General features: G+C 40.2%; 1 pseudogene; it reads right to left on the bottom strand.

Annotated features, from left to right (window-relative positions):
* Positions 1-2,829: 2,829 nt before the first annotated feature.
* Positions 2,830-10,600, bottom strand: LOC142366670 (alcohol dehydrogenase class-3 chain L-like; annotated as a pseudogene).
* Positions 10,601-11,587: the final 987 nt, after the last annotated feature.

Consider the following 11,587-nt stretch of genomic DNA (forward strand, 5'->3'; position numbering starts at 1 on the left):
AATTTTACGGATTTAAAACGTTCAAATTCGGACAAAAACAAAGTAAGCAAACCGCACGTTTTCTGTGGATCCGAACGGGTTTATTATCTCGCATCAGAGGCAACATGAACCCAATTTCCTGATCAGCTTGGATTACATCCTCCGGCTGCAGACGTCGGGTTTCTGCCTCCTTTAAAAGGACAGTTCTCCTCTTTTGACATGAAGCTGTGTAACATCCCATATCAGCAACATCATTTCTGAACATCTTCTTACCCCCTGCTGCGTCCTGTGAGCAGAGTTCCAGCCTCGTTTTGGTGTTGATGAAGGTAGTCCGGCTAGTTGGCTGGGGTTTAAAAAATAAAGCGTTTTGCTTCTCAAAACAATATGCGTTCAACAGAGTAATACATTTGCATCACTGCTGTGTAGACCGAGCAGCAAACACCGTAACAGGCGCGGCTGTCGGCAGGCGGCAGGAGGCAGTGATACGAAGGGAGAGAAAATAGGGCCAAGCGATTGTGAAGTCTGACTTTTTCCTGGAGAACGATTTTGTGATGCAAATGTATTACTCTTTTGAACGCATATTGTTCTGAGAAGCAAAACGCTTTGTTTTTTAAACCCCAGCCAACTAGCCGGACTACCTTCATCAACACCAAAACGAGGCTGGAACTCTGCTCACAGGACGCAGCAGGGGGTAAGAAGATGTTCATAAATGATGTTGCTTGTATGGGATGTCATACAGCTTCATGTCAAAAGAGGCGAACTGTCCCTTTAAGCCTCCTTATTTACCTGGTGAGGCTTCCAGGTCAACCTGTGAACCAGCTGTTCCACCCGGCTGTGGTTATTATCAGAGCTCAGCTGGTGTTGCACATCGGTTACGGCCGCTAACAGAATTGGTACTTTTTAGGTTTCCAGAAGCCCTGATGTAGCAAATTGAGTCTTGGCGTGTGAACCTATGAGCTGCGACGTGCCGGCTATGAAATCTGACGTCATCTCCCCTCATTCTGCGGTCATCATTTCATTCGATGCTGGGATTCTGGTCGTTTCTACATTTTCACAGGACTCCAGTGATCGGTTTCTCTGCCATCTTTGTACTTCTTCTCATGGAGTAATAAATGACTCTTCTGTTGCTCTGTGGCTGAGTTTGTCCTTGAGTCTTAATCCAAAACGGTGGCTTAATGAGCAAAACCTTTAGTTCAGGAAACTTTATTAACTCGGTGGAGGACGGTGATGGTCGAGATTTGGTTGTGACGCCATTTTCAGTCTCCTTTGCCCAATACGACTGCAAAAAGCCTTGAACTCCCCCTCATTTCTTCTACCAGCCAGACTTTCTAAAGCATCTTGAGCAATAATTCTCCAGCTTTCTGAAGTTTTTCTTTGGACTTTGGCTGCTTTTTCACTCATTTTTCAGTCCAGGAATGTGTTTTTTCTTCATTAAGCCACTTAACTCTGAGCTGTGAACCATTCAGGCAGGGAAAAGGCTCCTAACTCAAGGGATGAACCAGTGTTGTGTCCACACAGAACAGACAACTTACAAAGAAGCCGTTTTAAACTGGATCTTTAGGCACTTTGTTCGCAGCACCTCCAGTGAATGTGAAAAACAGGACTTTATATCACCAAACAGGAATAAAATTCCCTCAGATTTGGAGTCAGACGAGCAACAAAAAATTATTAGATTTTTTTTTTACATTAATTTACTCAAATAGTGGCCTAAAATGAACAGAAACAGACATTTAATTATAATTTCTTCTACAATAATTAATTTCCAACTACATTTGTATGACTTTGACAGCCATGTTAAGTATTTTATGTGGTTTTTGAAGCATTTTGGTCATGAGACACCTTTTATTTCTTTATATTTTGCATCCAAGCAGCTTAAGTGATCTTCAGCAATAGTTTCAACACTTTCTGAAGGTTTTTCAACATTTTTCTTTGGACATTTTCTGCCTTTTCACTCATCTTCAGTCCAGTTTTTTCTTTGTTAAGCCACTTAACTCTGAGCTATGAACCATTCAGGCAGGAAAAAGGCTCCTAACTCAAGGGATGAACCAGTGTCGTGTCCACACAGAACAGACAACTTACAAAGAAGCCGTTTTAAACTGGATCTTTAGGCTCTTTGTTCCCATTTCTTTAGCTGCATCTCTGAAAAACAGCTTCATAGTTTCAACTTTTTTGTACATTTGCGTTTAAAACTGCTTTCAGTTACCAAAAGAGTCAAATTAATATAAGAAATTCAGTTTTAAAAAAATCCTAATCCCCAAAAAATGAATGTTATCACGTCTAAAAGTAGGAAAAAAACAGACAATAATAAGAATAATATGTTATTCAACATCAAGAAAAAGTAAATAAGATTCAATTTAAAGCTTAAAGAAGGAATATAAGATATAATCTAATGACTAATTATGGAACAATTAACATAAATTAAATGATTAAACTGTTTTTTGCCACCAGAAATGAATAATCTTGAAGCTCTTTGTGGGTTTTAGACTGGAATTAAGATTTGTTCCCATTTCTTTAGCTGCATCTGTGAAAACATCTGCATCTGGGTTTTTTTTGCATGTTCTTGAGATTTTCTACAGAGATGTTTTCTGTAAAAACACAGATTTCTCAAACATTTTCTGTGCTGGTTTGGATATTGTGCAGCTTTTTTCCTCAGGGTTTCCACTGCAGACACGTCTGAATGATCACATGATCATCTTTGAATCAACACTGAAATCTCAAAGCAGCCAGATTGTTTTCATAACGATATGCTTTCTGAAAGCCTGCAGGGACGGGAGGTGGAATGAGTTCGTCTTCAACAGAAAGCATCACTCAGCAGTATCTGTGGTTGAACTACTTTATTATTCACTCAGAGCAGATCAAAGAATATTTCTGAATAATGTAGCTTTGCTTTCTTTGTCTTTCACTCTCACGCAGCTTTGCTTTCTTTCTGTGCAGTTGTGACGTCTGTCGAGTTCAAAACAAAACCCAGAACAACGTGAAATTAAAGATTTATTAAAGCCGAGTGAACGGGGTGGAGCGTCGCTGAAGTTTAGAGCTGAAGGACGACTCGGATGCTGCGGGAAAGAGAGAACACAACGGGCTTTAAACACGTTATAGATGCTCAGATTGGAGTTAAAGCTTTGTCCTCAACAGAGGGCAGCAGCTACGCATGCTTCAGCAGCTGAAGCCCAGAGGAGGACTGGAGCCGCACAATTTAACATAACAAACAACCTCAGAATGGATCTGAAAATAGATAAATAATTAAATAAATAAATGGAGGCTTACCATTTCCCAGCATGCATGAGATCAAACCCCTCAGAGATCTTCTCGAAGGGCAGAGAGTGCGTCACGAACTCGTCCACTTTCAGCTTCTTGCTCATGTACTCGTTCACCAGTTTGGGAACGCTGTCCACGCTCTTGTATCCTGAGAAAAGGGCAGAGGGAAAGTTGTGCTTCTGTAGATGGATTACTCACAGACAGTGGGGTCACATGGCACTGAAAGGGTCGGTTTATTGGCTAAATTACAGTAAGAATGAGTTGAGCAAGGGTAATTCTCCTTGGATATATAGCGGTGAATGAATGGCATCAGAGGCACAAAGCGTGTCGTATTAAGCTTATTATTCAGTCTCTGGCTACTTTCACTTTGCTTCCAGCCCGATGGATGATGGATGGATGGATGGATGGATGGATGGATGGATGGATGGATGGATGGATGGATGATGGATGATGGATGGACGGATGAAACCAACATATATCCTATTAATAACATGACAGCACTTTGAAAAACTTCCTGATTGGGTTTGTGTCAGGACATTTCTTAGTTTAGGTTAGAAAAAGATCATATTTAGGCATTAAATGTTTTCAGTCCACCACGCTACCAGTTGGTGTACGTTATTCTGCTGGTTGCTGGTAAACACGAGTTATGATGTGATGTCACTCTCTGGCTTTGGAAAATAACATCACTGAGGGTTAGAAATCAAGCCTACTTTGTACCGTAAGGTTAGAAAAGAAAATCAGGGCTAAAAGACGTAACCGTACAGTTTCTGACGCCATTTTCATCCTTTACATGCAGTTCCTTTTATCACCACTAGATGGAGGCCTGAACAGCACATGGGGGCAGCCTAAACACTCAGTGGGGTTACATGATGAGATTAATTACAACTATAGTTGGGTTATGCTCGGGTAAGCAAGGGTAATTCTCCTTGGATATATGGCGGTGAATGAATGGGATCAGAGGCACAAAGCGTGTCATACTCCGGTATGATAGGTGGCGCTGTACCCATTCCAGCTGTTGCTAATAGAGCCACTTCCTGTTGACCTCTTCACCACCAACAACAACAACAAACTCAGGCATTGGAGAAAGATGGAGAACGCAGAGCCAGATGAAGCTACGTCCCTCTACATTTCGTTTGTTTGTTTCTTTCTGACGGCGACAACAACAGGAATATCGTCTCCTTTGACTTCCGGGTCACGACCCCGGGAAAACATCTGGAGCATGCGCAGAACGCAAAGTCTGATTCACCACGTGCTTCAGCGTCTACAAGCAGGTTTAATTTGACTTTCAACCCAGTTATCTCGGGGTCTTAATCCGATCCGATCCAATTCTTAGTCAGATTAAGGTGTCTACATGCACTTAATAACTCAGTCTGATTGTAATTTAGCCAATAATCCGATCCTTTCAGTGCCATGTAACCCCACTGAGTGAAACTGTCCAAAAGTGTGCCCAAAAAAATGTTAGGAACAGAAAAACATGTTTAAAATGTTTGAAAAGATGTTCGTGATTTAAAAAAATCTTTTAAAGAATGTGATGGTAAGAACAGATGTTTAGATATCGATGAGACATTTAATTTATACTTTTTGAACATGTTGAATGTTTAAAAAGATGTTAAAAACATCTAAAATTACAAGATTTATAATTTATAATTATAAGACAGTAAGTAACTCGATCCGATCCAATTCTTAGTCAGATTAAGGTGTCCACATGCACTTAATAACTCAGTCTGATTGTAATTTAGCCAATAATCCGATCCTTTCAGTGCCATGTAACCCCACTGAGTGACACCAAAGTCCAGAGTCCAGCTCTACTCCATTTTGTCAGCACATTGCATCCCATTAAAACACAAAAATACCACCGTGTGTAAGCACCCCCGAGATAAACCTCAATCCCAGATTAATTAGCTTGTTAGAGCCACAGCTTTAGACCGTCACTGTGAAAGAAGACTCTGTGATTCAACTTCAAAGCTTTATGATAATCTGACTCACTAAACTTTGTCCTAATAAAACAGAAGCTGCTCAACACAAGTGCGTTTCCTCAGGTTTTATCATAATAATTTGTTAAAAAATGCAGTTAATAGGAAATGGTCAAGTTCAGGTCTCGGTAGAAAAGGCAAATACAAGTTTGTTTTCACTTCAAAGGGTCTTTGGGAAGGTTGTTCACCGGATAATAAGGTGCCACCAATGAAACTTAGAAACATGTCGAGTGGACTCGCGAAGCTTAGACTGAAAGTATGTTTTCATACTGTGAAGCACAGGGGTGTTGCAGCCAGTTACAGAGAGAAATCACTCAATTTAACACCAGCAAATCAGGAAGTAAGCATCACAACATCTGTAAAAAGAAACCGAAAGCTTCTACTTTAGGTATTTATTCTCTATTCACTTCAGAATTCATAAAAGACTCTTGAACTGTACAATCTGAAGGCTTTGAGTCGAACGTAAAGAGGTAAGAACGAGCTCAGTGGAGCAGTTCATGGTGAAGAGATTCAGACTTTCACAGAGCGAGAGACATTTAGCTGGAAGACTGAGTGAGGAAGTAAAGAGGTTATACACCTCATTGCTCAATTTATGGAATAAATTGTGTCTCTTTGTGGTTGTTCTTCCCATGTTTGTCGTCTCCGGGTATTATTATTATTATTTTCATGGCCTTTAGGCGTCTTAGTTCAGTGTTCTTCGTATTTACTGTGACTGTTTTCCACGTTTTCAGTGACTTTGCTCGTCTTTTTAATCGTTTCATATCTTCTTGGTACGACGGATGGATCAGTTATCCACTGTAAATGGTGATGAATACACCACAAAACAATACTGCTTTTAATTCTAATGCCAATTATCTAATTCGGTGCCTTTCTATGTCCACCCAGTCACCAGCTGGAAGGGCCGGGTGGAGATCTCTTGTCCAGCCGCTGCCACCCCGATAATGACGCTGGTGCCCCATCCTTTATGGCAGGCCTCCAAGGCTGCCCTCTGCCACCAGGAGAAGAAACCAGAACACCGTCATTTCTGTCATTTCTGACCACAGCGCTGCTCAAATACGATCGAGTGACGCATCAAAATTAGGGCTGGGCAACGATTAAAATGTTTAATCTAATTAATCGCATGATTTCCCTGATTAATCACGATTAATCTCATTTGTACGCAGAATCCAAAAGTAGCGTATAGCTTTTAGCATTTGGTTTTATTTTAAATGTGCTGCCATATGAATGAAAGTGCCATAACATTTGTTGTGCAAACACACTTTTAACATCAGCATCTTTCTGTAGTTTTTATGTAGAAGCCTCGCTCCACTGTCTGTTTCCTTGAATGACTTGCTGCTATCAGTTGTGTGTTTTGCCTTTAAGTGATATTTTAGACTGGAACTACTACGCTGAGAAGACAATTCAACTTGGCAGTGTTTACAGATGACTTTGGTTCTGTCGACTCCGCCGTCTGGAAGAACTTTAAAATGAAAATGGCCGAGTAAAAGTTCCGTACCCTTCTCCAGGTTTGGTGGATCCGCCGATTACTTTCTTTTCCTGTTCCACAGCAGACAGCAGCAGACTTTTACAAAATAAAAGCCTGTGAGCAACACACTTGTACAATAATTAAATAAATAATAAAACCAGCTGGCCCCGGTTCGAGTCCTGCAGCTCGAGCCCTGGGCTGCATGTCGTTCCCCCTCTCTCTGCCCCCTACTTCCTGTCTTTCTGAACTTACCTATCCATTAAAGGCACAAAAGCCCCCCCAATTTTTTTTGTTTAAATAAATAAATAAAATAAAAAAAAACGCGTTAATCCGCAATAAAATATTTATCGTGTTAAATAATTAACGAGTTAAGTCTCCCAGCCCCAATCAAAATATCACATGACTCAGTCAGATTCTCTTAAGCCGTATTTATGATGGTTAATGAACCCGTTTAGATGGATTAGTTAGAACAGGGCTCACCATGATCGCCACGTTGCCCACACATTCAAAAGAGTAGTCGACCCCTCCGTCTGTCATCTCCACCAGGACCTCCTGGATGGGCTTGTTGTGGTCCTTTGGGTTCACCGTGTCCTTGGCCCCCGAACTCCCGGGCCGTTTTAAACTTGTCGGGGTTCAGATCAATCCCGATGATCCTGGTCGCCCCTGCGGCTTTGCAGCCCATGATGGCGGCGAGGCCCAGCACCCCGAGGCCGAACACCGCGCAGGTCGACCCCGCCTCCACCCGCCGGGTTGCACAGAGCGAAGGGCTTCAGTCAGGACCAAAGGTGATTCCATGTGATGGGCCAAACCTCGAGATAACACACTAGAAACACTCTCCTGTTGTCTTGCGGGTAAAAAGTGACCCACTACAGTGGAAACCGCTTATAGTGATCACGTTGGTCCAGAGCCAATTTGAACACTATAAGCGGTTGATTACTAAAACCGAATTTGTATTACAGTACAGGTATTTCACTTATTTTTTTATGCAGAATATCATCTAAATGCCATTTGTATCGTTTTTCAATGAGAAAAATGAAATGAAACGGATAGCTTCAGCATTTACTGAATTTTATTATCATGCAAGTTTAATTACAGTACTGCGCAGTCCGCCGTCGTTTTCTTTCTCCGTCGTTAGCATTCATGACTGTCTCTCGTTGCTTAATTAGACTACACAAGGTAGCCTGAGGAATGCCAAGCTTCGCCGCAGCATCTCGTTGGCTCGTTTTTGGTACTTTGTCATACGCCTCGAGGAGACTACGTTTTTCATTCAGAGAAAATGACTTCCTTTTTCCAGCCATGATTCGCGCGCTTGCTGCCCGGTGTCAACTCGCTACGTTAGCTAGCGAGGCAGAAGCAGACGTCCAGAAAGGAATCGAGGGAGTAAAAAATAAAATAGCGATGTTGTTTTACTGCACTGTCTAGATATTTGCTTTGTTTGTGTTTTTTTTGGTTTGTTTTCTCATATAATTTTGGTTTATTTTCCTTTATTGACTAGCGCAACCTAAGCTCAGGATGGGTGGGCGGGTGGGAGGGGAGGATGTGGGTGTAGTTTATAATATTGTCTTTCTTTATTTTTTTTGTTTTATTCTTTGTATTTGACTGTATTGTCAATCTAAATTGCATATGTATATCTTACATGCATACGTATATTTTCTGATTCTATCTTTGCATGGACTTTGTAACTGTAAAAAATCAAAATAAACCATGGGGAAAAAATAAATACAATAAAATAGCTACACATAGTTTTAAAATTATTTTTGCACGTTTACATTCATAAAATGGCCAAAAATGAACATTATAAGCGGATTTCTTGATTACTATAAACAAATTATTTAAACAGCATTTGTATAGAAATGACTCTGTCCCAAGCCTTTTGATCTATATAAGCGATTACTATATCCGTGACCACTATAAGCGGTTTCCACTGTACCATGTTTAGCTGTAGAAAAAACACCTTAAACTATCTTTTTCCAACTTGAAATTTTTTGACTTTTCCTAAAGGGACCCCATCATTAGAAAAAGTCACACTTTATAAAAACATTTAAACACCAGAAAAAAATTTCACTGTTTTTTTCCCCTTTCAATATAATTAATTCAGAAGTAATTACTTCACATTTATATAATAGCAATAATAAACCTTTATTATGTAAAAGAAAACTGAGAAAACAAGAAAACTGTTGGTTTGTGGTGAAAAAAAAAAAAAAAGTGTAATCCTGAAAACTGGTGATTGTCTTTTTGTATTGTGTAACAAAAAATACATGATAAAAAATGTATTGAACTGAGTTGAATAGATAAATAACAGGTGGTTTCATCATACAAAATAGATTTTGGATTTAAAATTCAATTAAGTTGCTTTATTTTGCGGCTTTTGTAGGGCGGGTCATTTTTTACCCGTAGGACAAGGGGAGTAAACACAATGTTGAGACCGCACAAAGGGTTAAACATGTGATTTGTAAAAGAGGAACGGACCTTTGCGGTGTTTACAGCGGCTCCATATCCGGTGGTGATGCCACAGCCCAGCAGACACACCTTGTCCAGAGGGGCTCGGTGGTCCACTTTTGCCAGGGAGATGGCGGCCACCACGGTGTACTTGGAAAATGTGCTGCAGCCCATGAAGTGGAAGAGGCTCTTACCTTTGCAGGTGAACCGTGACGTCCCATCGGGCATCAAGCCTTTGCCCTGAGTGAGCCTGGAGAACAAAGTCCAACTATTCAGAGCTGCCGCACAAGATGGAGGAAGTTTTAAAGATGGCAGCTCACATACGCAACTTCTACCTGATCTTTTGACACAAGTTGGTTTTGGGATTCTTGCAGAACTTGCACTCTCCACACTGGGGGATATACAACGGTATGACGGTGTCCCCTGAAATATACAAGCACAGAATGCAATCTGATCACTTCAGTGACTGTAATTATTGAAGCAAAAGCCTCTTTGGGATGATTCAGTCATATGAAACATAGTTACTATCTCAAATAAATGCAGTGACTTTGTATTATGGGTCTAAGACGTTTTTATTAAAGAACAACCAGTAACTACAGCGTCATCTCCAGCTAATAACTAACCTGACAACCTGTCTGTGGATAATCAGCGGCAGCTGCACACCTGTGGCAGCTCAGGCTGCCACCGGAAGTGCCACTGCTAGATGCCACTGCCACCAATTCATTCTTATACGTTTAAATAACTAGCAAATTCAGTTAAATTGATAAGTAACCAACGTTTTGAACCGAAGGGGCGCTCGGTTTCTGTGTAAATGTGAGATTTGTTACCTTGAGCCGGACCTCCCCTGCGGCCGGAGGCGCCACCTCCTCCAGAACTCAAAATAACTATTATTATTATTATTATTATAAAGGATGATAAGCGGGCGCAGACGGTTCATTATTTGCGCTATTTCTCACCTAAATGACCAAACTTTGACCTTTACGCGTCCGCTCAAAACCTGAGAGTCTTCCAGGAAACTAATAATAAAAATCCTCTTCTGTCTGAAGTGTGAAACAGAATTTCGGATCACGGAATAAAAGCCCACCAGCGATGTTAGAAAAAAAGCCTTTATAAGGACCATAAAAACCCACTCCCCGCGCGCTTCCTCGTGCGCTGAAAACATCCTTTTTACTCCATAAACACAAAACAGGCGAAAACATTCTGGCAATCCTGGCAGTGTTTTCTCCTGAAAAGTTGCTTAAACATGAATAAAAGTCTGTTTTTTCTGGAATATGAGACATGAGAAACGGGTTTGCTCACCTTCCCCGCGGATGTCACGTCTGTCTGTCACAGCTGCCCACGCAGGGTGGGGTTATTAAAGGGTTAAAGGGTTATTAAAGGGTTATTAAAGGGTTAAAGGGTTATTAAAGGGTTATTAAAGGGTTAATAAAGGGTTAAAGGTACAATTATTGTAGGCTGAGCTGGACCTCCCACTGTGCGCAGTCTTCATATCACCCGCAGAAACACAATAACGTGAAAAAGACTGATTGCTTTTTGCCAAATTTAAACCGCTAATTCTTGCTTTTCCATTATTAAATCCTCACTAAAAATAGATCAAAACAGTCATAGTGTCCTATTATGACTTGTTACTGACTGACTGAGTCTTGTTCAAGTCATTCACAGAAAAATACTTTAAAAAAATATATATGGACTGGGCAACGATTCAAATTGTTAATCTAATTAATCACATGATTGCCCTGATTAATCACGATTAATCGCATTATTTATTTATTTTTTTATTTATCAAATCCAAGACAAAAATATGAAGTGTATACAGGAATAGAAGTAATTTTCTTTTTTCTTTACCCAAACAACTTGAGAAGTTGTGTACAACCCACCCTCCCCTCCCCTCCCCTAGGTCTTTTACATGTTGTAGGATTTCACAGATAAGTAAATAGTTAAATAAAGACAAAAACAACAACAATTAAGAGCGCCAAGAATAAATAAATAAAATAAAAAAAGGAGGTAGACAAATAAATACTATAATAATAATAACAATATGTAATAATAATAATAATAATAATAATAATAAAAATACATAGGAATAATGCTACTAATAATAACATAGACAAACACAAACGACTAAATAAAAGATACAACGTGCTAATACTGATCTTTACATATACAAAATGAGTATTATTGGCTGCTTACTCCCCCCTCACCGGGACAAACCAACTGTCACTGCTGCCATGAGGGGAAGATCTCTTTTATAGACACAGAGTGGGGCTTCATCCCGCTACCTCCTGAGCCGGCAACCTATCTAAATAAGTAAGCAATGGGGATTAATCGCATTTGTACGCAAAATCCAAAAATGAATCCAAAAGTAGTGTATAGCTTTTAGCATTTAGCTTTATTTTAAATGTGCTGCCATATGAATGAAAGTGCCATAACATTTGTTGTGCAAACACACTTTTAACATCAGCATCTTTCTGTAGTT

The sequence above is a fragment of the Odontesthes bonariensis genome, chromosome 17 (assembly GCF_027942865.1).
Source record: "Odontesthes bonariensis isolate fOdoBon6 chromosome 17, fOdoBon6.hap1, whole genome shotgun sequence".
Lineage (NCBI taxonomy): Eukaryota > Metazoa > Chordata > Actinopteri > Atheriniformes > Atherinopsidae > Odontesthes > Odontesthes bonariensis.